The 27,078-nt window shown below is 38.5% G+C and overlaps 1 protein-coding gene across 1 annotated transcript in view; it reads right to left on the bottom strand.

Moving 5' to 3' along the window:
- The window catches only part of LOC122551041 (glypican-5), a 1,004,898-nt gene that overhangs the window by 633,283 nt on the left and 344,537 nt on the right, over positions 1-27,078 (bottom strand). The window lies entirely within an intron of this gene.

Raw genomic sequence — 27,078 nt, 5'->3', positions numbered from 1 at the left:
TGAATTTTGATACTGATCTAAAAAAGATTGCAATGCATGGTTCTTGTTTTCAAGTGGAATATAAACTTCATTTTTCATAGGTGAGTTAACTGTCCAACAAACAAAACTTTAAAGATAAAACCCATGCATGCAGGTCTTGTTGCAAACTTCCATGGCCTTAATATCATAAGGTTATATTGAATGGTTTTTCTTCTCCAGCATTGTTTCATTTTATTTAATGCATTTTCAGGAAAATTAAATGCTTATATGAGTATATTATTATTTTGTGCTTGACTACAGCTCTGGAAAACAACTTGTGTTTTTCAACTGCCAAGTTTTATTTTAGTTTTATAACATCTGAATGAGATGTTATAATTATTATCTTTTGCAGCATGGTGAAATTCCAACAAACTGTATCTAGGATTAATTTAACACAAGATTAATTAATAGCACTAATGGATTATAATATCAGAATGTATAGACACAGTTCATTGAATTACTTTTGATTATTCTAGTTATTCATGATGTTTCCACTTGGATTACTTTAATCCACTTGGATTAAAAAAAACTTGCATCAAAAATGTTTGTTCATAAAATACTTAGCTACAAGTTCAGTGTATCAGAACTGTAGCTATAATCCTTTAAAATCAATGATGTTCAATAATGGTGTCACATTGGCCTTTTCCACACATCCTCCTTTGCTGATATTTTGGTTTTGAATATTACACACTTTGTAGGAGGAAGTATCCTGCCAACAAATTCATTGAGAGTTACAATTTTAAATATTCACAGTAGGTGGCAGGATTGCCACAATTACAAACATTCAACAAAGAGAACTGCGGAGATAGCAAAAACATAAGAAATAGAAGCTGAAGTAACTAATTTGTCCTTAAAGTTTGTTCTGTCATTCAACAAGATCATGACTGATCTTCTACCTCAAAGGTATTTTCCTATGTAATCGATTAGTGTCTTTCATAAACGAAGAAGTATCAACCTAACTATTGAAGCATATTGTTATAGGGGAGAGTGAGAAGCTAAAAGTTATTGTAGGAATGGTAGGAGTGGTATTTATTGTAGCATTGGTAGGATTGGCATAGGGAAAAGATTGAGGTTTTGGAGAGTGAATGTATGAGATTAAAAAATAGAATCTCAAAAGTAGTAATCTCTGGTTTGCTCCCAGTGCCAAGCTCGAATGAGGGAAGGAATAAAAGGATAAAGGAGATAAATGAATAGTTGAAGAGATGGTGTAATGTTCAGGGATTCAGGATCTTAGATCATTGGAATCTCTCCTGAGGCAAAAAAGACCTGTTCAAAAAGGATAGGTTTTATCTGAACTGGAAAGGGTCCAGTATCATGGTGAGATTTGCTAGTTCTACCAAGGGAGACTGTAAACTATTAGAGAGAGTGCATGGAGGATCCTAGGTAGCAGAGTAAATAGAAAGATAGATGAAAATGGCTCTGAATCTGAAAAGAACAAGTTAATTAGAAAAGGCAGACAAGAGCAATTCAAAGAAACTCTTGAAAATTAAATTACTTTTATTTCAATGAAAAAAGTCTTACAGGTGTGGCTGACGAATCAGGGCATGTTTGGGAACATAAGATTGGGACATTATAGAAACCTGGCTGAGGGATGGACAGAACTGGCAGCTCAATGTTTCAGATGATACAGGAAGGATAGAAAGCAAGGCAAAAAAGGAGGGATGGTGGCATTTTTGATAAAGGAAAACATTACTGCTGTTAACTAGAGAAGATATTTCTGAAAAATCATCTAGTGAAAATATATGGGTTGAAATTAGAAATTAGGAAGGAATGATCACCTTGATGGGATTGTACAATCGGCCCAATGAATAGTCAGAAACAATTAGAGGAACAAATGCGTAGAGATTTCAGATATATGAAAGAATAAGGTTTTAATAGGAGGTGATTAAATTTTCCAAGCATTTAACCATGGTGTTAAAGATTTGGATGGTGAAGAACTTACTAAATGTGTTCAAAAATTTTTCTTTATTGATATGAAAAAGTTCCTATGGGAAAAAGAGTAGAGCTTGACCTTCTCTCAGGTAATACAGCAGAGCAAGTGACAATTGTGATAATAGGGGAACACTTTTGGTCTAGTGATCATAATTCTATTAGTTTTGAAGTAGTTATAGAAAAGGATAAGCCTTCCATAAAAGTTAAAGTTTTAAATTGGAGTAAGGCAAATTTTAATGGTATGAGACAAGAACTTGCAAATGTTGATTTGAGTAGACTGTTCACATGTAAAGGGACATTTGATAAGTGGGAGACTTTCAAAACTGTGATAATGAGAGTTCAGAGTTATTATGTTCCTGTCAGAGTGAAAGATAAGGCTGGTAGGATTACAGAGCAATTGGCTAATAAAGATATGGAGGTTCTAGTCAAGAATTAAAAAAGAATCATATATTAGATAAAAACAAGTGGATTCAAATGAACCTCTCAAACAGTATCAAGAGTATGGGGCATTCTTAAAAGGGAATTCAGGAAAGCAAAGAGAGGAAATTAGATAGTTTTGGCAGATAAGGTTAATGATAATCCAAAAAGTTTCCACAAGTACATTAAGAGCAAGAGTGCAACTAGAGAGAGAGAGCAGGGCCCCCTAAAGATCAAAGAGGTAATCTTTGTGTTAAACCTCAGGAGATGGGAGAGATATTAAATGAATAGCTCACATCAGCTTTTACTATGGAAAAAGAAATAGGCTTGAGAACTCAGGGAAATAAATATTGATATTTTGAAAACAGTTCACATTGCAGAAGTGTTGGAGGCCTTTGAACATTTAAAGATGAATAAATCTGTAGGATCCAGTGTGGCCCAGGACATTGTAAGAAGTTATGGAGGAAATTGCATGGTCCTTTGCAGAAATATTTGGATCATTTATAAGCATAGATGAGGTGTCAGATGACTGGAGAGTGGCTAATGTTCTGCCTTTGTTTAAGAAGAGATGTTCGAAGAAGCCTAGAGACTAAAGACCTGTGAGTCTGACTTTGGTTGTGGGTAAGTTGTTGGGGGTGACTCTGAAAGATGAGATCTACATCCATTTGGAGAGGCAAGGAATGATTCAGGACAGTCAGCACAGATTTGTGTGAGAGATATTGTGCCTGACAAACTTCATTGAGTTTTGTGATGAAATAATCAAGAATATTGATGAGGACAGAGAGACAGATGTTGTTTACTTTAATAATGCTTTTGACTAATTAGTAAAGTTAGACCAAATAGGATTCAGGGTGAGTTTGCCAATTGGATACAAAATTGGTTTAACAGCAGGAGACTGAGTGTGGTGGTGGAGGATTGTTTTTTGGACTGGAGGACTGTTACTAGGGAAATTCCACAGGGACCAGTGCTGGGTCCACTTTTGTTTGTCATTTATATAAGTAATTGAGATGAGAATATAGAAGGCATGGTGAGTGTCGATCACACCAAAATTGTTGGTATAGTGGACAGTGATGAAGGTTATCTAAGATTACAAAGAGATCTTGATCAATTGGGTTAATGGGCTGAAGAATGGCAGATGGAATTTAGTTTGGATAAATGTGAAGTATTACATTTTGTAGAAACAAATAAGATCAGGTCTTATGTAATTAAAGGTAGGGCCTTGGATAGTGTTGTAGGACAGAGAGACATCGGGCTCAGGTACATAATTCTCTGAAGTTTGCATCACATGCAGACAGGATGGTTAAGAAAGCATTTTGCACACTTGCCTTCATTGCTCAGACCTTTGAACATGCATGTTTGAACATCATGTTGAAGCTGTACAGGATGTTGGTGAGGCCTCCACTGTAGTGTTGTGTTCAGTTCTAGTCACCCTGTTGTCAGAAGGCTATCATTAAGCTTGAGAGGGTTCAAATGAGATTTGCTAGGAAGTTGCCAGGAATGGAGAATTGGAATTATTAGGAGAGGCTGGATAGGCTGTGACTTTATTCACTAGAGCGTAGGAGGTTGAAGGGTGACCTTATAGAGGTTTATAAAATTATGAGGGGTATAAATATGGTGAATGGTTAAGTCTCTTTTCCTTAAGTTGGGGGATATCAAAACTAGAATCATAGAATCCCAAAAGTGTGGAAGCAGGTCATTCAGTTCATCAAGACCACACTGACCCTCTGAACAGCATCCCACTTGGACCCAGCCCCTACCCTATAACCCTCCATTTTCTATGGTTAATCCACCAGCCTGCACATGCCTGGACACTATGGGCCCTTTAACATAGCCAATCTACCTAACCTGCACATCTTTCGACTGAGTGAGGAAACTGGAGCACATCCATGCAGATGCAGGATGAATGTGCAAACTCCACACAGACAGTCACCCGAGGGTGGAATTGAACCTGAGTCATTGGCACTAACCGCTGAGTTACCATGCCACCCTTGTACAAGGGGCATATTTTTAAGATGAGAGGAGAAAGTTTAAAAAAAGCATGAGGGGTTACTTTCTTTTTACAAAGAGAGTGATGTGTATGTTAGGTGAACTTCCAGAGGAAGTGATAGACACCAGTAAAGTTACAATGTTTAAAAAACATTTGGAGAAGTCCATGAATAGGAAATATTTGGACAGTCATGGGCAAAGCACGGATTATGGTCAACATGGAATGTTTGGACCGAAGGGTCTGTTTCCATGCTGTATGATTCTATGACTCTATGACTTTGATTTTAAATATGATGAATGATTGAGCATCCACAGTTCTCTGCTGTGGAGAATTCCAAATGTGTGCATTGAGTCAAGAATGTCTCTGGATCTCAGCCCAGAATGACTGACCCTTACTGTGGGGCTGGGGCTCCCATGGTCTAGATTTTCCAACTGAAGGAAAGTATTTTTCTCAGCATCCACCCTGCCAAGCTCCACAAGAATTTTATATTTCAATGTGATCACCTCTCATTCTTCAAAGCTCCCTGGAAGTTAGACTACTTTACACAATCTTTACTGGGGGGCGTTCCTATTATCCCAAAGAATGTGTCCAATAAACCTTTGTTGCAGTCCCACCAAAGCAAATACGCCCTTCCTTCAGTATAGAGACCAAAACCCTTTTCTGTGGGGGGGCCTGCCAAATTTATTAGAATTCTTTGAGAAGTTAACAAGCCGAAGAGATAAAGGAAAACCAGTAAATGGAAATATATTTTGATTTCCAAAGATATTTGATAAGGTAACATATGTTAGATTACTTACTAAGAGCCCATAATGTTGGGTGTATATTAACATGAACGGATAATTGATTAACAACTGAGACAGAGTTGGGATAAAAGAGCAATTTGAAGATAGCAACCTGGAACTAGTTGTATGCCGTAAGGATCACTGCTGGGACCACAATTATTTACAACATATATTAATGACTTGGGTGTTGGACATGAATATACTATTGCCAATTTTCTGTATGAAACTAAACTTACTGGTGAATACAAATGTCCATGTTTCACACTGTATTAATGGGGCACTGTTGTGACTACTCTGATGTCCAGCTGACTGACTCCATTACTCCTATAACACACTTGTATTCAGACACGTGCAAGACTGATAATGCTGGACAGGATGAAACTTGATAACATTTTGGGAGTATATCCAAAATGTAATTAATGTATACTGTATTTATGGCAGAACGTTTTAAAAGAAAAATACAGTACAACCTCAATTATCCGAACATCAATTATCTGAATTTCAGATTATCCAAATATCAATTATCTGAATTTCAGGTTATCCAAACATCAATCTCCAAATTTCAGATAATCCAAACACAATCTCAAGGTCCTGTAAAAATGGCATTAGGCAACTCAGCATTCAGTTATCAGTTAAACTGCATTATAGCATGTACTGCCGAATAACTGAGAAATATTTGATAAACAGCACTCAAATTACTACTTGCATACGATAGGTCATTTATTGGTTAAATGACATTGTGGTGTGCATTGCTGGATAACCAAGAAACGTTCAGATAACTGGCACTCATAAATTATCGCTTGTTTACGATCAGATCAATTATCCGAACGATCAATTGTCTGAACAAAATACTCCCCGCCTGTCTCATTCAGGGAATTGAGGTTCTGCTGTATTGAGCACAACAGAATGGAAACAGGTGCAGTACTGTTCAGTTTAGTAATATGAAGCCCCTTGCCTGTGTTAATTGGTTGGGGGGAGAGGGTTGGGATGAGCACCTGTTGCTCAAAGAGAAACAGGTGCCACGCCTAGATAATTCTGATTCTCAAGGCAGTTATGATCACTCACAGCAACATCCTCTATAAAGAGAGTTGTCCCAGCTCCACAGTATCCCTGACCATCACCATTCAGCCCCCTTTCACTGTAGCTCTCCTCCTCAGATGAAGTAGGCTGAATGAGCTATCTATTGAAGATGGGTGGTGTCTTTCACACATCCCAGCCATGTACAGAAAGTGCTGGAATGACATTTCCTGGTGAGGTTGAGTTGAATAATCAACTTCTATTTTTGCTGGGAAAATAATCTTTCTGTGCCTCCTGGATTTTACACAAATTATACATAACTGTCCAATGGGTCAGTAAGGCTTTTGGTACAAAATAGCACATGCATCTTCCAAAGTCAGGGCCCCTATTATAAGGATCAGGTGAACATTGTGCTCTCTCCATCACAATATCTTTGTGTACTGTTAAAGTTTTTGGAAAACCTAAAAAAATGCACTTTATTAGAAAGAAAAGAAAAATAATTTTCCTCATCTCTATTTTAAATGGGGACTCTCTTATTTTTAAGCTATGACCATTTGTTCTAGATTCTCCAAAACCAAACAACCCTTCAATATTCACTTGATGAAGTTCCATCAGGACCTTTTATGTTTCAAATAAGTCGCTGCTCTCTCTTCTAAATTCCAAAAGATACGAGCTTAGTCTATCTTGCCTTTCCTCATAAGGCAACCTGTATATTCTAGGTATTAGACTAGCAAATCTTCTTTGAACTGCTTCCAATGCATTAGAATTGTCAAATTACAAATTGATCACTACGATATTTTTTTAAAGTTTGACAGCTGAAAAACATTTCTGTACCTGTTTCACCTCCATTGATTGACAAGCACTCTGGGGAGGTCACAGATGAAGTTAAGTGCCTTTTTAACAATAGGTGAAGTTGACCACTGTGTTGGAAAGTGAGGACTGCAGATGCTGAGAACAGAGTCGAGAATGTGGTGCTGGAAAAGCACAGAGGTCAGGCAGCATCCAAGGAACAGGAAAGTCAACATTTTGGGCAAGATCCCTTCATCAGGAATGAGCCTGAAATGTCGATTCTCCTGCTCCACTGTGCTGGAGAACTGAGGCAGGCTTTCTAACTGGCCTGACTCCATGTCTGCCTTCTTCAAACATTCCAGCACAGCTCATAGAATGTGCTGGAAATATGATTTCAGTCTCTGATGAAGCATCATTGGACTCAAAGCATGAAATCTGTTCTTCTCTCGACAGATGCTGCTAGGGGTTGGTGACGATTCGCCACGGCAGATTCACCGCTGATGATTAGCCTCTGCTGGCTCGCCACCAGCGTTTCTCCACTGTGGTCGTTTGATCTCTGGAGACTATTCGCCACCCAATATATATATATATGTAGTGATTGTTTTCCCTCCCGCCTGTTCTTTCATACTTCTCAGTCCCCTTTATTTATACAACTACATACTACATATTGATAAAAATAAAGGTAAAATAAATATCATTTTATTGGTTTATATATAAAAATGAGTTACAAACTTTAACCAGAAAAAGGAAATATATTTTAAAAATCTTTATAATGGCAGTAAAATCTCACATTAATATTAAACAATGAAATTTCAGTTCATTTGATAGTTATGCGCTATTCCTCTAAGATATCCCAAACAATCTCTTTCGCCGTATTCAAAAGCAATTTTTTTTTATTCTATCGTCTGCATCTCGATACTTTTTTAGCTTTTTTTGTGGTGGCCCCTTTGTTCACATCGCCAAAACTTAATACTTGAATCACTCTTGGATAGTTTATCAAAAATATATATAAAACCATCGTGGTAAAACTTCTTATTTCCACGTTTGCTAATAATTTTTGTTTCCATACTAAAAATTCCTGTTACAAAAATACAAGCTTAAAAAAAACTTACTGTAATGAAAATAGGTTGTTACTGAAACAACGCAAACACTACCTTAACCAACATAATGACAATTTTTTATGCCACCAATATTCAAAATATACGACTTACTTGCGGTGGCGAATCGTCTTCAGTAGCCAATGGGCGGTGGCTAAGCATCCTCGGTGGTCAAAGGGCAATGGCTAATCATTGCCGGTGAATCTGCTGTGGCGAATGATCCCATCCCGGCTGCTAGACCTGCTGCGTTTCTCTAGCACCTCCTGTTTTTGTTTCAGATATCCACCATCTGCAGTTCATTATATTATTTATTTCTCTGTTTGATGTTTACTGTTGAGAGGTATCTGAGGCTTCACAGTCCTACAGAACAAGTATTCCAAATGTATTCCAAATGTTTTATCATCTCTTGATAAAGAAAACAGGTAGAGTGATATGCTGCCCTTTGAAAATAAGCTTCCTTGTAACGGAGGAGGCCATCAGTTGCTGTTAATTATTTTTTGATGCATCATACATCAACTCTGACTTTTAAAAACTTAGAAAATGTAGAATATAGGAGGAATAGGCCACTTGGCCCTTCGAGCCTATTCTGTCATTTAATCACCTTCATGGCTAATCCTCTAGCTCAATGTGATATTCACACTTTCTCTCCATACCCTTTGTTGCATTTAAAATCCAAAATCTACTGCATCTCTTTATTTAATATGTTAAGTGACTTGGACTCCACATCTTTCCATGATAGAGAATTCCATAGATTCACTACCTTCTGAGGAAAAGCATTTTTTCACATCTCAGTTCTACTTGGCCTACACTATATTTCAAACTGTGACTCTTGGTTTTAGATTGCTCAACCAGGAAAAACATCCTCCCTACATTTAATTTGTCCAGCCTGTTAGAATTTTATAAGATTCAATCAGATCCCCTCTCATCCTTCTAATCTTCAGTGATTACAGGCCCGATCAGACAAATTTCTCCTCATAGGACAGTCCCGCCATCTCTAGTAAGTATACCCTTTCTTAGGCAGAGAAACCAAATGTGCATGTAATATCTAGTTGTGGTCTCACCAAGGCCCTGCAAAGACATCACTTTGGACAGGCAGGCCCAGCAGACAATAGCAAGGACACTGGCAGAGTGGCATTGAACAACAAGTTTGTGCTCCATAGAGAACTGCCAATCTCTTGGTGTAAAGATCCCAATAATATGTTGGGCAGATTTTGACACATATTGCACGTTCCTTTGAATGATGATGCCAGTGATAAATTTTCATGCTGCCTACAACAATGAATGCAGGGTGTTTGTCTATCAGAAATATTTTTTCACGGATTTTCAAATTTCACAGCCATGTTTGACTTTCTAAAGCCATGTGTTCCAGACCTAGCCAGTGGTGAACCAAGTACTTAAGTACAGCTGTGACATGTTCGTCTCTCAAATAGTTTGGAAGATTATTTTGGAAAATAAAACCTCACTGAGTGCAATGTCTTTAACGTCCAGATGGAAAAGAGCAGCAACATCATGGAACATCATAGCAAGTTCATTTCAAAGAACACACCTTTCCTGAAGGGTGTTCCTTTATCACTGGAACTAAGTTTCCTTACTAAACTCCTTGGCAACACCATCTTCACAAGGCCAATAAGTAGATCAAAGAGTGACACCTGCCTCATCAGATGGACCAGGAGAATGTCTTTTAACAAGATAGCACACACCTGTATGTGTGACATGCTCTTTAAATTGGGTTTAGAGGAGGGAATGAAACATTAGATCCAACTGCCCTACCCAGACATTGCTAGTGCAGTTTGTAATCAACGGGTAGGAATCAGAGAGTTTCCTATTCAGATCTGAAGTCTGGCAAAGCTGCCATTTTCTGTTGCTTTGTTTGTGTTGCACAGAACCTTTGACCGAGTCCATCAGGAAGGATGAGAGCCTGAGAGGAGTGACTATTGCATGCAGCAGAGGACTGCAGGTCAAAGCCTCTCTGGACATAGATGATGTCAATGTTTTCTGCTTGGTTCCACTGTCAGTGTGCAGAGTCATTAGCCTCTGTGACCAATTCAAACTGGCCTCGGGAGCCAAGATAAATCAAGGCAAAACCAAGGCTGTGCACTTTGAAAGCTGAGCTGACAATCCCTTATCCCCTTCACTGTCAGGACAAATTACCTGAAGATGCTGGGAATATGGTTGTGGGGAAAGGGCAGGTCCTGTGCAAACATTTGGGAGGCATATCGACAGGGTGAGACACAAATGTGATTATGGGAGCACCGCTCTTTCTGCATTGTGGGTAAAAACCTGGTCATGAGTTGTGAGTTACTGTCGGTGTTGCTGCTCATGCCACAGGTCTGGCCCACTCTCTGAACCTGTGCCTTTTTGTAGTCACCTGAGCCACTTTCCACTTCATCTAATGTTTAATGATGGATCATGTCCACAGGAACACCATATACAAAGCTCTGCATGAGAGGGAGAAAATATACCAATGCCATTCTCGGCCTGATAAGCCATCTTTTTGTGTGGCCGCATCAAACTGTGTGTAGCCCCTCAGTACACATACACCAAGTGTAACTACGTGCTGAGATTCAACCCAGCACCGGCGTTGAGAAGAATACGTCTGGCCTCAGCACTGTAAAATGCTCCAAAGTAGTTGGGCCATTTTGTGTCACCATCCTTTGTGGAAAAATTTGGAAAGAAAAACACCTTTGAAAATAAGTGCATCAGGAAGTGGTCAGCATATAATGTCCTTGAGACACTGTAAGAAAACTAGAAAGTGGATCTTGTCACATGGTTCCTTTAGCAGATTGTCAAAGTCATTTGGCAGAATGTCTCAACACCAAAACTTTCCAAGGCATAGCTTAGTTGGTGGTGAGAAGGGCACTGCCCATCAGATCTTACATGCGTGTCCAGTCTCTGTGCATCACTGCATGCTACCCTTGAAGTGACTGCATTGGTGAAGAAACTCTCACATATCTTCTTTTGGAAGCTCATTTGCAAAAAAAAAATCTGTAAAGAGATGCAGTGGTTTTTGTCAAATTTTATCCTGAGCAGGTCTGTAACACAGGATTCTGTGCTATTCAGGGTGTTCCTTGGGATGCACAAGGAGGGAAACATCCATTCTGCCTGAAGGACCATCAGCTCAGTGAAAGACATTTTTTGGTCCGCCCAAAATTTGTTGGTTTTCCAGTGCAAAGACCTGACCTCAACCAAGTGTTGCAGACTGGCACATTCCAAAATTCTTGGTACACAAAGGCTGTACAGAACTGCTCTAATACCCGTGGATGTAGATAAAGATTTCTATAATGAAAACAGTACATTTTTACAAATAAAGATCAAGTAGTTGTTTCACCAACACCCTCCAAATCAACCAAAAATTGCAATCAGTACAGCCTTGCCAGTGTTACTCATATCATAAAATATATTTTAAGAATTTTAATTGAGTCCTTTTTAATTTGAACTTCAGAATCAATGTTTTGGCAAACTCACAACTGCCTATTTTTCTACTGGGGAAATGAAAACTTTATAAAAAATTAAATGTGCTATAAACAGGAAAGCACAATTTTAAAAAAGCAATTCAGCTCACTGTCTTTTTCTGTGACAGTAACGATTTCACAGACAGAAATGCTGGATGCAGGAAGTTTGAGAAGGTACTTTTCTTCTGTTATGATTCCAGCTGATGGGCATATTGGAAAGCCAGATTCCAGAATGAATCCTGGCTTGACAGACTATAATTTTTCTTTTCCTTTGCTGTGTAATGCAGTTAATGAACATGTTCACAAGAGGGTATCAGTGTATTTTTAATAAACACTATCTTTTGTAGGTTCACCACCTGTAGGTGGTGCAAGAGACGAGAAGCAGCAGAAATTCTTGCAGTGCTCTGTTACACAAGTGATGGAGGTAGCTGCCTTTTAATGATAGGCTATTCAACCAGATTTCAGACATACAGGAAAGATTTTGGTGTGTGTTTGGGGGTGGGGGGGGGGGGGGGGGTGGCAGGGAGAAATCCGTGGTGCTGTCAGTGCTGCCAGCCAAGTCCAGATTCAGCCTGGAACCATCACTGTACATCTCTTTCCCCCCACTATGAGAAGCTGCCCAGCTGAATGCCCATTTTACTTCATAACCTTTGTCCCCAGTCCAAGAACTGTGGCCTCAGTATGGCCATCTGCACGTGCATATCCAGTGTGATTTCATTCTGCACAGAATGGAATGATATCAGGAGTGCTGTGTAGAATTATTCTGCTTTAGGGACATCTGTCACCAGCAACAGATATCACCTGGCCCATTTGGGCCTATGTAGGTGGTTATTTGGGTATCTTTGCACTCATACTAATCATGCCATTTAAGAAAAATAAACAAATTTACACAAAGAAATGCCTATTCCGAATTAGAACACATCAGAACTTTTGGCATGATCTCATTACAAACATCAGTAAACAAAAATTACCCCTTTACCCCAACAGTGCCCTTATAGGCACTCAAACCTCAGTGAATCTCAGCCTATATCTACACTTTTTATTCACCTAACATAGCTGTAGTCAATTTTCTTTCAGCAAAAGGAGTGAACAGTACATTGAATTAATTCTATTTTCTTTAGTCATGTAGCTCCCCCAGACCTTTAACAAGCTGCTAATCCAGCTCACTTATTACTTAACACGTTTCCCAAACTCATATCTTCAACAGCTTTGTAGGATGTTTTCCAATTTGATATCACCATACCTTCTGCTTCCTGAGCTTTCTTTTCAGTGACTCCTAAGCAATTCAGGACTTTTCTCTCAACTTGATTGTTTGGAGACTGCTACTAACTATACCCCTGATATTATGCCTCTTCACTGTGCATGAACTTGCTTCTAGCTTCTTCTCTCTATTTCTGCTGGCTGTAAAACTCAAATTAACTTTAGCAATTATCTCCCAGGAAGCTCGCTTGCCATTTAGCTATAATGACATGAATTCTTGTAAATACTATTTTGAACTCAATGACTTTCTTGCCTTCTCAAATAAAATGTGATACTTTCACAGAACTGAAAATTAAAACTCAATTTTTTTGCCACTTTAGATCTCAAGTTCTCAAATAACAATAATATATTATGAAGCTCCTCACATCTTTGGGACTGTCAAGCCCTCACCTGGATCTAACTTTTAGGTTTCTTGAAAATTGAAGAACTTTATTATCCATTTGTCAGGTTGAAATGTTGCACACCAACAAAGTTCAAAGGGGCATTAATATAGCTAAAACACTCGACCATTACCTTGGATATGACCTATCCTCCCACCGCTGCTAAAGCCAGAATTGGGCAGAATTAATGTAGGTTTCAAACAGAAATTTGATGTTTAAGAATTCAAGAATTTAACCCACAATTTTTCCACTTTAAACTCTTTTCCTAAAATGCAAAACATAAGATATTTATGTATCTGGGAGAACAACAAAGTGGCAAACCACTTCCAACTCTTCTGACTTTGGTCTGGCAGCACGTATCACAGTGTAAAAGTGAAAACAGTGCTCAGTGGTTGGGGTTTCTGCTCAAGATTTGCTCTCTTGGAAACCCAACAACAACATAAACAAGTCTTTAGATACATTTGTCACATATTTCACATCATGCCAGTTGTGTGTTTGTCACTAATTTTCTTTCATTGACACTAAGCTTTCAATTAGTTTGTGGAGAATGAAAAATCTAACAGCCAGCAAACAGAAAGGGGTATATCTGTTAGTGTAAGGAAATAATTCAACCTTCAGTTACTTTAGATTCTTGCAAGTAATATGCCAATTAGTTACCTAATGGTCATTTCATCTAAGTGCAAGAGATGCAAATAAAATCCCCATAGACCCTCAAATGTTTCTTTATTTGACACCAATTATAGCTGCCCTTGGCTGTAATGAGCATTCCAGAGCAGCATTTATCAGAAGGATGACTAAATTATTCTGCTTCTGACACTGCCATTCTCATTACTAATTAAAAACTAATGCTACATTGATACACAAAGTTAGAATAAACAAATAGAACAATGCTCTTTTGCTATAAATTCTGTGTACAATGATCTTGCTCTGCTAGCTACCTGATGAAGGAGCAGCGGTCCAAAAGCTTGTATTTCCAAAATAAACCTTTAAAAAAGGCAAACCTTTTGTAATCCACTTGTTTGAGAATAGAATTGCTTCTGTAACATGATATAGCTCCCTTCATAAAGATCTTCTCTGCATGGGAATGGATCAACAGCAAACTTGTGCTTGCAAGTCTTAAGCACTTTTAGTTAGCTGTATGCCACACTTACAAAGATGTGTCATAACAGATGCATCTTATGAATTATGACCCACTCACATTCCGTCAAACAGTTCAATTCTACCTTAGATTTTCAAAGAAAGAAAATTTGCTTGATTAACAATCAACTGTCCTACACACAATAATGAACAAAATGAAGGAAATCAATGAGCAACATGAGCAGGATTTATCTTAATTTGACAGGAAGCTAGCAAATGCCAGTAACAACAGTAGCAAGTGAATGTCCTAAATGAGTGGACTGAAGGACAAAATTAAAAATGAAAGTTAATTTGAATAAATTGAGAAATATCTTTCCATTATCAAGCTTCCAATAGGAATGATGCTGGCATTTTACCCTGACCAAGCTTCCTCTTACAAGACTCTGATCAATCATAAGCTGGCATATTAGATAAATAAGTCATAAGATACTTCCCAACATTTTACTAAATATGAATCTCACAAAACAGTAAACATGATGAATTAATAATAACTTTAATTCACTGACTCTTGGACAGTAAAACGTTTATTTTGTTTTAATTTGAATAGCTGTCAACAAAAGATAGTCCAGAAAACTAACAACAAAAATAATAATCATTCTGTATTTCATTAAAAGCAAATGGCAAAAAAAAGTCAACTTCCAGTTTAATTGGTTTATTTCAGGAGATCCAGCATAATTGTTTATTTTAAAATTTCACAAAAAGCTTACAATGGGTAGGAAGTATGAATTGTTTTTTACAAAGTTAAATGATGCCCTCATAAAGGATTATTACTCAATTGATACAATTTATTAGCCTCAAAATTGTTGGAGCAATGTCTTGAAATCTCCTTTTCATCAGATTACATTTTCTAAGCATTACAAATAGAAATCTTGAGAATGTCAAGTCTAATTTTCTATCTCATTGAGCAAATTAATTTAAGAATAGAGAAAGAACCAGACAAGACAATGAGAAAGTTGTGAGATTTTAGGCCTCTACTATTTTCCCAGGCAGTGCATTCCAGATTCCTACCACCCTCTGGATGAAGTAACTTTTCCTCAAATCCCTTCAACTAGGGACCAGCTGCTTTCTATTCACCTTGTTCATACTCCACATAATCTTATTTACCTCAAGTAGGTCCCCAGGTTTATTTGGAAGTACAAGCTTTCAGAGCGCTGCTCCTTCATCAGGTAGCTAGCGGAGCAAGATCATAGTACACAGAATTTATAGCAAAAGATCATAGCGTCATACAACTGGTGTGATATATTGAACAAACCTAGATTGCTGTTAAGTCTTTCATCTTTTAGAATGGGTTGCAGGTTTTGATTCTTTAATATGAAAACACCAGAACTTCTTTCAAGTCACATTTTCAAGATAACTTAAGGTTTTGTAAGAAAAGGTGACAACTCAGCTCAGACAATGCATTAAAGGTGTGAGGTTAGAGTCTGTATGTATCCCAGACTTGAATCAGACTGGTTCTATTTCCAAAGTAGGAATTCACAAAAAGGCACATAGTCTGACTGCCTACAGATTGTGTACTTTTTGAACAAATAGAATGTATCTGCAAATACAATTCTGCAAATGCAAATTAACCCTATATTTGCATTTGCAGAATTGTATTAGCAGAAACATTCTACCAATTTCATGGATCTGTGGTCAAGCACCTACTGATCCTTCTCTTTCTCTGAGCTTTCAAGTATCCTGTCATTCACTGAGCATTCCCTACTTCTTTGAAAGTTTATCATATCACACTTATCAAGGTTAAATTCCATCTGCTACTGATTTGCCCTTCTGATCATTCTGACCATATACTCTTGTAACCTAGAATCTGTTTTGTCACTATCAAAAGCATATTTTGAAATTGCAAGTTGCAAATTACCATCATATTTCAGAGTTCTTACCTGGTCATAACAGATACAACTTATAAATTATGACTCACTCACATTCCGTCAAACAGTTCAATTCTACCTTAGATTTTCAAAGAAAGAAAATTTGCTTGATTAACAATCAACTGTCCTACACACAATAATGAACAAAATGAAGGAAATCAATGAGGTAACTGCTCTTTTTCACTTTAACTGACTGTTTCTGTACTTAACATTGTGCATAGTGGTTTTGTCGATAACAGATGATGATAAGTCTTACAACAAAATTGAGGAGAAATGTTGTTCTGAACAGTGGAGGCAGACTCTCAGTCCAACCTCTGCAGTACAATTGATTATTAGTAATAAATTTCATAAAGTAAAAATACCAGATGATTACAATAACTAATGTTTACAGACTTCCATCTTCAACTAGATTAATCACAACTTAAACCTGATCTTGCTGTAAAATATCCAGAGATTTTTTTGTCTGAACAATAGATGTATAATGAAATAAATATGTACTCAACTGACTTTGCAAGATAATTAAAACGTTTTCTTGGGTTAAAGGAAAAATAATTAAGGAAAAGAAAGACTTGTAAATAATCTAATGTGTGTTTGTGTCTTATCTTCAAAGTACCATTAACGTTACAATGTTCTTAGTAATGAATTTTAGGGACAACCCTTTTAATGATCAAAGTTTTGACATCTTTACCATAAGACATAGAAGCAGGCCACTTGGCTAATTGAATCTGTGCTGCCAATCCTTTACTGATTAAAAATATGTCTATCTCCTCTTGAATAAACTTAAGAACCTAACCTCGACAGCTTTTTGCAGTAAAGAATTACACAGATTCACTACCCTCAGAGAAGAAATTCTTCTTCACCTCTGACTTAATGGGTGACTCCTCACTCAGAGTTTTATATAGTTGAAAAGTTTGAGGGGAAAAGTAAAAGATAAAGCACTCTTCTCATTCATTTATGACTCAATTTATTTTATTTTGAGAAATCAAGCAAATGGAACAGTATTATTCTATGAATGGACAGTAGGGTAGAAGTTACCACCTACAATGTTAGTGGATCAACTCCTAAATAAGCTTACATTTAAAAAAAACTATTTTAAATCCACATTCATGCAAAAATGAATGTATTGAAAGGTGGACAGATTAAACCAAATAAGATTATTAGTCACATCCATACACTGGTATGAGTATTAACAAGAGGTGGATCTGGAATTTCAGATGGGAAGTCCAAATTCCTCTGTATGCTGTGGAGCAGCAGGTTCCCCACCAGAAATTCATCTTGATAGGCAGGCTTGACTTCCACTATGGTAAGAACTCTGGAATGAGTCACAGGAGTTGTTAGGTCCAAAACCCAACCTTGGAAGATTTTTTGTGGGCAGGGACTCATGTTGACAAGTGCTCGGAGGTTTAGAGCAAATACTGTTGCTTCCGCTGGTCTATAACCAGTGTTGTAAAGACATTTATCTTCTCCTAAAACTGACCCCACCGCCCAAGACCAGGGAAACTCTGGTGGTCACATTTAAACCTGCAAAGTGAGTTAATTCATAGGTTGCCAGACTCAATACAATATTTCATACAATATAATACTGAACTTTATAAAATACTTAAATTTGCAATCCACCTTCTGAAAGAAACCACTCCCATATCTCAGGAAAACTGTTAAATTGTGTCCTATTTACCTCAATCAGTGATCTTGGATGCATCTCCTCCTGACCGTGTGATCTTTTTGAGATCTGTTAAGTGTCACTATTTTTATCCCACCTAGCTTCTTTTGTTTGCAATGGCATTGGGAGCAATAAGTCTTATCTTGTGTAGAAAGATGTAAATAATCTATTCAGGACCTCAGCCATTCCCTCCTCATGCACTAGATTGTGTTTCATTGCCAACTTGGCTCCTTGCTTCCTTTGACCAAAATTTCACTATTTATATGTATATAAAAGACTATCAAGCTCAATTTTATACTTCCAGCTCATCTGTTCTTCCTCTGACCCTCACAGTTGTCTTTTCATGGGTACTTTTTTTTAATGTAACTTATCTCTAGCACATTACAAGCTCAATATTTAGCATGAGCCTTCTTTTCCCTCACTTTATTTCAATCTCTATACCCTCAGATCAGGAATGCTTTAACTTTGATTCCCTTCCTTTCTCCCTTGTGATAATGGTCTAGTCCAGAGTCAAATTATATTGTTTTTGATGCCTATTAATTGTTCATTTTTTGTTTTATTTGCCAATCTTTGATTCTAACCCAGTTGGAACAGATTCTTTTTAAATTCACTGAAATTAGTCCTACGCTTGCTAAATATTTTCAGGTGAAATCTTTATCCTTGTCGTTTTCTGTATCTACTTTAAATGAAGGAAGGTTGAGTTCACTGTTCCCCAAATACTCCCTGTTCTTTGTGCCCTACTTCATTCTTCAGAACTATTCCCAAATGGTACAGAAACATAATAATTCAAAGTATTTTCTTGCACAGACTTTAGGAATTCCTTCCCTTCTTTGCCATCAATACTGTTACATTATATATAAGTTATCACATATTTAATTTAAAACAAAGAATCGTGAATGCTGGAAATCTAAAACATAAATAAAAATTGCTTTAAAAACTCAGCAGGTCTGGCAGTACCTTGGAGAGAGAGCAGAAATAACGTTTCGAATCCTGTGATCCTTTTTCGGAAGAATATCTAAATCTTTGAATGTAACTAGCAAAATAACCTTTGCATCTTTCTATAATCTGTCCCTGTATCTTTTTCCAACTATTTAGTGGCTGATAATATGCATTTGGTAGTATATTGTTTCTTAATTCTAATCAAATAAACTCCAGGTTGAATTTTTTTGGCTAAGTCCAAGTTGCACCGAGTTTATTGGAAGGTTTATTAGGCCTCACAAGTCGAGTGAGTTCTCTCACTGAATCATAAGCTTGCTGTATCCATTACCAACTCTATGTTGTCTGCCTCATCCAACTCCAGCCTTTCACAACGCAATGTTCACAGACTAACTCACTGCTCAGTGGATATCCACCCAAAAACCAGAAGCTCTTGCATCTGCAACTTGGTAAAAAGCCATGGTGCTCCGACACTGGCATTTCAAAGCTGCCCCGCCTATTTACAGACAGAATGTGGACATGTCAGAGAAGGAAAAGATGGCACCACTATTTTCCAGCAGGGACCTAGAGATCCTGGTGGTGCAAAGGAGAAAAGTCATTTTCCTGGAAAACAGACAGTGGAGTCTATGACACCAAACTCTGGCAGCATGGTCAGCAGTCACCATCCAGGTCAGTGCCATGTCCACTGCAGGCTGGAGGATTGGCCAAAAATGCAAAATGAAGATTAATTACCTTCTCTGTGTACCAGGGTGAGTGTCATTCTCTTCTCTCCAACGCTTCACATCCCTTCTATCTTTTTTCACTGACTCTCATTACCTTCAGAATTCTCACAGAACTTATCCTGGATGGCTCCTGTACTGCCTCCACACTCCCCTGGAACACCAAACCAGCTTTCTACCACCTGCACCTGCACTAGCAAACATGTTATCCGCTTTCATACCACTCAACATCGGACTGAGACTGTATAGGTGGGAGAATGCACTACAATCCATTCCTCACTCCCTAACAGGAGAAATTTGCCCTAGCAGGAAAAGATCAGGACTGTTTGTTGGGGAATACCAAGACATCTGAAATACTATTCTTCATTGCACTGCAACTCTCACAGTGATCCACTGTCTTTCTCAACCATTGTACATTATTACTTAACATTGATAGTTTCTCTCTCTTGTATCTTGCAGGTGCAGCCAGCACCTCCATTACCTGTATGGAGAAATGGCAAGCTCATCCTGAAGCTGCCCTCCTGGAGTATTGAGAACAAAAATTCCAAGGTCACAGAGGAAAACTTAGTAAAGCACATCTCCACTAGCTCAGATACTGATACTTCAGTGGGAGAGTTAGCATTGGAAAGTTTGGGACCACAAATCTAGTGAGCACCTTACTACAACAGCTCCTTAGATGGCCAAGGAAGCAACATCCTAGGCCATTGGCATTTGGAAGACTGTCGGACACGAGGCACCTACTCAGTCCCAGGCAGGAGACGAGCCTGTTGTAACAGAAATCAGGAACGTTTTTCTAAATTCAGAGGGAGAAACTTGAGTAGCAAATAGGTATGTGGATAAAGTGGTCCTGATGGCCAAGATGCTGCAGAGAATCATGTGACTGTTTGCGTCTGTGGACAGATTGGCAGCTGACTTGGAGAGCAAGATCCAGAAACCTCAGGGGTTGTGGACAGATGCATATGCTTGCACTCAGCGCCCTACGCATTGGTCCTCAGTATGGGTGGCATGGGGATAAGAGACAGGAACCTAGTACACATTGCAGGTGTTCATCCTTATAAGGAGACAAGAGAGTGCCAAGAGGGACCCAGGCAGAGCAGGAGCCCCACAAAGGCCCCTCAAGAGTCTCCACTAGGCACATACCAGAGGTTTGGAATACAAAATTAAAATAAGGATTAAAATAATAATAAAGCTACACAGAATAATGTAAGATAGGCAGCACATAAACCTTAAAAGCTGAACATATTCTTAACCAAACAAAACTGAACATTTCAGTTGTATTACAAAACTCTTGCCATCCCCATACTATTGCAATCATAATATTGAATGATTATAGGTATTTTCTGAACGAATTGCTCAGAGATGTTATTACACACCCATATGGCAGATGGGACTTAAACCACGGCCTCTGAGCTCAGATGCATGAAAATTCCAAGGAGCTGTTTGCAATCTAACAAATAAATCTCTGCTGGTATTTTCTTCTTTAATGACACAGAAGGGAAAATGTTTTGTAATATAATTTCATAAAAGGATATGTGGCAGTGCCTCCATTAGTTTGTTTGTTCTGTAGTGTGAAACTGAATATCTGTTCCAACATCAATATTTATTGCACAAAAGACTATTTGAACATCTTAAGTTTGAAACCAATCAAGAACAGAAGAAGATCTTTTTAGAAGTTTCTGTGAAATTCTTGTGATTTGGAAAACATGAGAGACATAATACCGTCTTTCAATGAATTACTCGTTTTGAAAAAAATTGAAACATTTCTGACATCTTGAACCAAGGTACTCCCCACCTGTGTATTTAGGAATTCAGTATATAGTCACAGATAAATGCCTCTTGGGAGGTATCTGGGTTTTATCCAAACATTTCCTGTTTCCAAGATAAGTCAAATATTCATGGCAGAAAGCCATATTAGAAAGTTAAATAATGATCATGAAGCATTTTGACATTATGACCAGCAGACAAAAGCCAGTGTACCTTACATGGGTTATTATAGATTTTATGACCGGAATACAGATTTGACAAGAAGCAACATTTTGTCTGGTTGCCAAGAAACCTGGAAGCAAACAAATGAACATCAACATAATCATCAGAAAAAATAATCTTGTTACTAAGCACTTCCTTTACCTAATTATATTTTGTGTGTGTGTATCTATGACTGGTGAAGATAAACAACTCCACAATAGATTCAGTCATTCAGGGTCAGATTTGTACTGAATTGGGATGACTTAAGAGCACTGGAAAAATGGTTGGTAGGTCATGATTCCACGATTCCCAATCGTTGCTTTTTCAGTTTCAGCAGTGACTTTTAAGGGTAGAATCTAGCTTTTAGCCAGGCCAACTCCATTGAAAAGTCCCATTCTTCCACAACTTACTTGGAATCAGTGAACATATTGAGGAGTTGTAATTCATTGCACCTGAGGCATGCACCATAGTCAAAATGACAGAATTGTTTGCAAGTATATTTAAAAACCTCCTCCTCATGTTTTCCCCCAGTGCCAAACAACCCTTTATGACAAGATACTGCATTTCCTCAATCATTCGATGGATTTCGGCATTGCTGGTTAGGCTAGCATTTATTGCTCAATATTGATTGACCAGGGTGCAGTTAAGAGTCAACCTCATTGTTGTGAATAACATATAGACCAGACCAGGTAAGGATGGTAGATTTAATTCCTTAAAGAATATTAACAAATCAGATTTTGTAAAAAAATGAAATTGACGGTTATTATACAGCTGCCATCAGATAGCTTTGTGTTTTACTCGCGACTTCTAATGAATTCAAATTTCACCATTTGCCATAATGGGATTTAGAACTTTATGGCAGCTTTTGGAATACTAGTCCAATGATGTGACTCAAAAGGTTAAGCTTATGCGCACGAGGGAAGTAATGAACCCTCTGATAAGAGTTGGATGAGTTTAAATGAAATGTTTTAACAAAAAGATTTATTTATAACGTTTCAATGTTAAAAATGCTTCCCTTCTCCAACAGAACAGTAAGTGTAAATCATTTAAATACATAAGATTTCAATACCTGAAACCACTTAACCTTATTTAAACAAACAGTCAGACTGCCAAACATTATTGTCCACAGAGCTCAGTGATCAACTAGGTGGGTACTGCAACTCGAAAAAAGTGAGGATTGCAGATGCTAGAGATCAGAGTTGAGAGTGTGGTGCTGGAAAAGCACAACAGGTCAGGTAGCATCTGAGGAGCAGGAGAATTGACGTTTCAGGCATAAGCCCTTCATCAGGCCCTTCATCACCAAGGGTAGTGCAACTCCCAGACTTTAAGGATGCTGTGGACATTTATCAGGCAGCCTTCACTCGACAAGACTTTGCCCATTGCTAATAAAATTCAAGGGAAGAGGATCGTTATTGTCCACTTAAACTGTTCAACAAGAGATGGTTGGGAATGTCATCTACCATATTTCATGTTGCTTGGCAAAAAAACCATGGCAGCAGTAAAGCAACAGATACTCCAATCCCTGCCCTAAATGACAAATTCCTAAACAGATTTGTAATTTCATCAACAAATTTTCCATTCTCTGCTGGACACATCTACTAGGAACCAGCTCGGCAGTGGGGGGGGGGGCGGGGGGGGATGTAACATAAGTGAAACAAACTATAGATGATTGACATCTGTCAGCTATTTGCAGTTGAATTGTTGATTTCCAACTTGACAAGAATTAGAAGTCAAAAAGATAAATTTCAACATCTAAAATTATTTTATGTTTAATTATGTTCTACTTAACAAAACTTATCAAGCAGTTGTAATATCAAAATAGCAATTTTTTAGTTCTATCTGTTTTCAGTTCTATCTGTTCCGAATCCTCCCTCTTTATATGATGCAGTAGCATTACATTCTAAGTTTTTGAATTTTACAATGGAGCACATAAATAATTGCAGTGTATGTGCATTCAGTTATTTTGAAAAGAACACAGCATTAGTTAAATTAAGAGGCAAGTTTACAAGAAGGATTTTAGCCAGTACTTTATGTCAGTAACTTCCCAAATGTACATTAAACTGCTTACAATTTGTTTCTGGTTTTATTGGATGTTTTATACTAAATTGTTAAGTTCATAAAAATGCCAAGGCAGTTCTCAGCCTTTTGAAGAAAGCATTGGCTCACCAGCTCATATTTGTTTTTTTAAAGGCAGATCTCTGACAAAGCAGCCAGAAAAGAATCTTTATTGGCAAAATGTTTACCTAGTTTCACTCCCCTGCACATCTTCTTGTCATTTAGACATTCAACACATTGATTATTCTTATACAGCACTAACAGTGCATGCTCAATTTCAATTCAAAATAACACCAACAAGTTAATCCTACACAACATTATCAAAGGAATATCAGAATCAGATATCTTCACAAGGGATCTGGATAAAATATGTGCATACATTTCCCCACCAGGACAGCCAGCAAATGCAAACAACTGCACTGCTTTGGAACAAGTGTTAATTTTACTCTAGTTTCTTTCTCAGTTAATTTTCTCTCTTTTTCCTTCTGCTTGTGTTGAGTCACTTCTGGCATCCTATTTTATTCTCCTTTATGCCCAGGCATTTTGATAGTAATCATACTCTGCTGAAATTTGCTAACACAGCATAGCGGTACAAAGTACACAGCATAGCACACATTTTATGGAGTTCGAGTAAATAAGTGCATTAACAAATTGATTCATTGGAGTATCATAAAAGTCTACCTCAGAAAGTACCAAACTGACTGATTTAGTGGAGCAAGGAGAGGAATTAATGAGAATGGAACATGATTAATACTTCAACTGGAATATCATTGCACAGGTAAAACACACAGTGCAAATTTTTGATGCATGATAACTGCTCAGGGTATTTTGATAGGTTCCAGGAATTGCCAGTATCGTTCCTGCTCTGCGTGAACACTTTGGGTAAAAGTCGCACCATATTAGTGAGGGGATTACTACATGTGCAGGAAACATCTGGCAGAAACTAGCAGAGTTGAACTATCATAACATATACATGCTTATCACTGAAGGACATAGACTATTTGGCCCCACTGATCACCAAGTTCTAGGTGGACTGTCAATTTGTCACATTGCTATCAGCCTCCACTTCCACAAAAGCGGCCAAAATATTTTTCAGGTTAAAGATGAGAAAATAATTTTTTAAAACAGGACGTGTAATGAGATGCCACTAGGGAATGTGATGGCCTAGTGGTATTATCGCTAGACTATTAATCCATAGAAACAGGTAACATTCTGGGCAGCTGACTTCGAATGCTGCCACGGCAGATGCTGGAACTTGGATTCAATAAAAGAAAATCTGGAATTAAGAGTCTACTGAGGACCATGAAATCATTGTCGATTGTTGGAAAAACCCATCTAGTTCACTGATATCCTTCAGGGAAGGAAATCAGGCCATCCTCACCTGATCTGGCCTACATATGACTCCAGGCCCACAGCAATGTGGTTGACCCTCAATTGTGCTCTGAAATGGCCTAGCAAGCCATTCAGTAGTACTAATCGCTACAAAGTCTAAAAAAAATGAATCTGAACAGGTCACCTGGCATCAACCTAGGCACTAGAAAAAAAATGACAATGTCACAAAGAGGCCTGTTGATGCTGCAAAGTCCTCCATACTAATGTCTAAGGGCTCATGCCAAATTTGGAAGAGCGGTCTCACAAACTAGTCAAGCAACAGCCTGACAGAGTCATACTCATGGAATCATACTTTACAATGTCCCAGACACCATCATCATCATCCCTGGATATGTCCTGTCTCACCGATTGGACAGACCCAGACAGGTGGCAGCATTGTAGTATAAAGTCAGGACAGAGTTGCCCTGGGAGTCCTCAATATTGCCTCTGGACCTCAAGAAGTCTCACGGCTTCAGGTTAATCATGGGCAAGGAAACCTCCTGCTGAATACCATGTACTGTCTTACCTCAGCTGATAGATCAGTGCTCCTCTATTTTGAACAATACTTAGAGGAAGTACGGAGGATGACAAGGGCACAAAATGTATTCTGGGTGGAGGATTTCAATGTCCATCACTAAGAGCTGCTCAGTACAACTGAGCTGGTCAGGTCCTAAATAACATAGCTGTGAGACTGGGTCTGCTGCAGGTAGTGACGGACCAACAAGAGGCAAAACCCTACTTGACCTCATCCTCACCAATCTGTCAGCTGTAGAGGCATCTGTCCATGACAGTATTGGTAAGGATGACCACAGTACAGTCCTTGTGGAGACAAAGTCCGGCCTTCACATTTAAAATAATTTCCATTGTGTTGTGTTGCACTATCACCATGCTAAATGGGACAGATTTTGAACAGATTTGACAACTCAAGACTGGGCATCCATGAGGCACTGTGTGCCATCAATAGCAGCAGAATTGCACTCCAGCACAATCTGTAAGATCATGGCTTAACAGATTCCTTACTCAACCATTACCATCAAGCCAGGGGATCAACCCTGGTTCAATGACGAACACAACAGGGCATGTCAGGAGCAACACCGGGCATACCTGAAAATGAAGTGACACGTGATGAAGTTACCAAACAGGGCTAGTTTCATGCCAAATAACTGAGCAGCAACAGGTTAAAGACAAAAAAAACTACAGATACTGGAATCCTGAGTAGGCTGGAAGAACACAGCAAGCCAGGCAGCATCAGGAGGTGGAGAAGTCAATATTTCAGGCATTAACCTTAACCCTTCTTCAGAATTAGATGTGGGGGTAGGGGGAGCTATAGATAAAGTGAAGCGGGAGTTTTGTGGGGAGAGTAACAGAAGGGTGAGGTAGTGATAGGTGGAAACAGGAAGTGGTATGACCTAGTTGGTCCTCCTGTTACGAATCGGATTCATCTCTCCCATCAACCAACCAGGTTGTATCTACTACCTGTTTCCACCTATCACTACCTTACCATTCCGCTATTCTCCACATTACACCCCACTCCCCTTTTCATCTGTAGCTCCTCTGCCCCCACGTCTAATCCAGAAAAATGGTTAATCTCTGAAACGTTGACTTCGCCACCTCCTGATGCTGCTTGGCTTGCTGTGTTCCTCCAGCCCTGTTTGTCTACAAGTGATAGACAGAGTTAAACGATCCCACAACCAACAGATCAGATCTGAGCTCCACAATCCTATCACATGGTGGTGGATGATTAATCAACTCACTAGAGGACAAGTCTCCACAAATATTGCCCCATACTCAATGATGGAAGAGCTTGGCACATAATATAAAAGATAAGACTGAAGCTTTAGCAGCAATCTTCAGCCAGAAGTGCCAAGTGGATGATTCATCTTAGCCTCGTCCAGTGGTCCCCGGCACTAACACCAGTCTTCAGCCAAGTCGATTCACTCCAAGTGATATCAAAAAATGGTTGGAGACACTGGATGCTGCAAAGGTTATGGGCCCTGACAATATTCTGGCAATAGTACTGAAGATTTGTGCTCCAAAACCTGCTGCTCCTCTAGACAAATTACAATACTGGCATCCAACTGAAAATATGGAAAATTGCACATAAAAGGCAGGACAAATCCAACACGGCTAATTACCACGCCATCAGTCTCTTCTCAATCATTAATAAAGTGGTGGAAGGTGTCATCAACAGTACTGTCAAGCTGCACCTGCTCAGTGAAACCCGGTTTGGGTTCCACCA

The sequence above is a fragment of the Chiloscyllium plagiosum genome, unplaced genomic scaffold, assembly GCF_037043375.1.
Source record: "Chiloscyllium plagiosum isolate Xiang-an unplaced genomic scaffold, Cpla_swu_hap1 HiC_scaffold_6, whole genome shotgun sequence".
Taxonomy (NCBI): domain Eukaryota; kingdom Metazoa; phylum Chordata; class Chondrichthyes; order Orectolobiformes; family Hemiscylliidae; genus Chiloscyllium; species Chiloscyllium plagiosum.
This window is presented reverse-complemented; position numbering and strand designations above follow the sequence as displayed.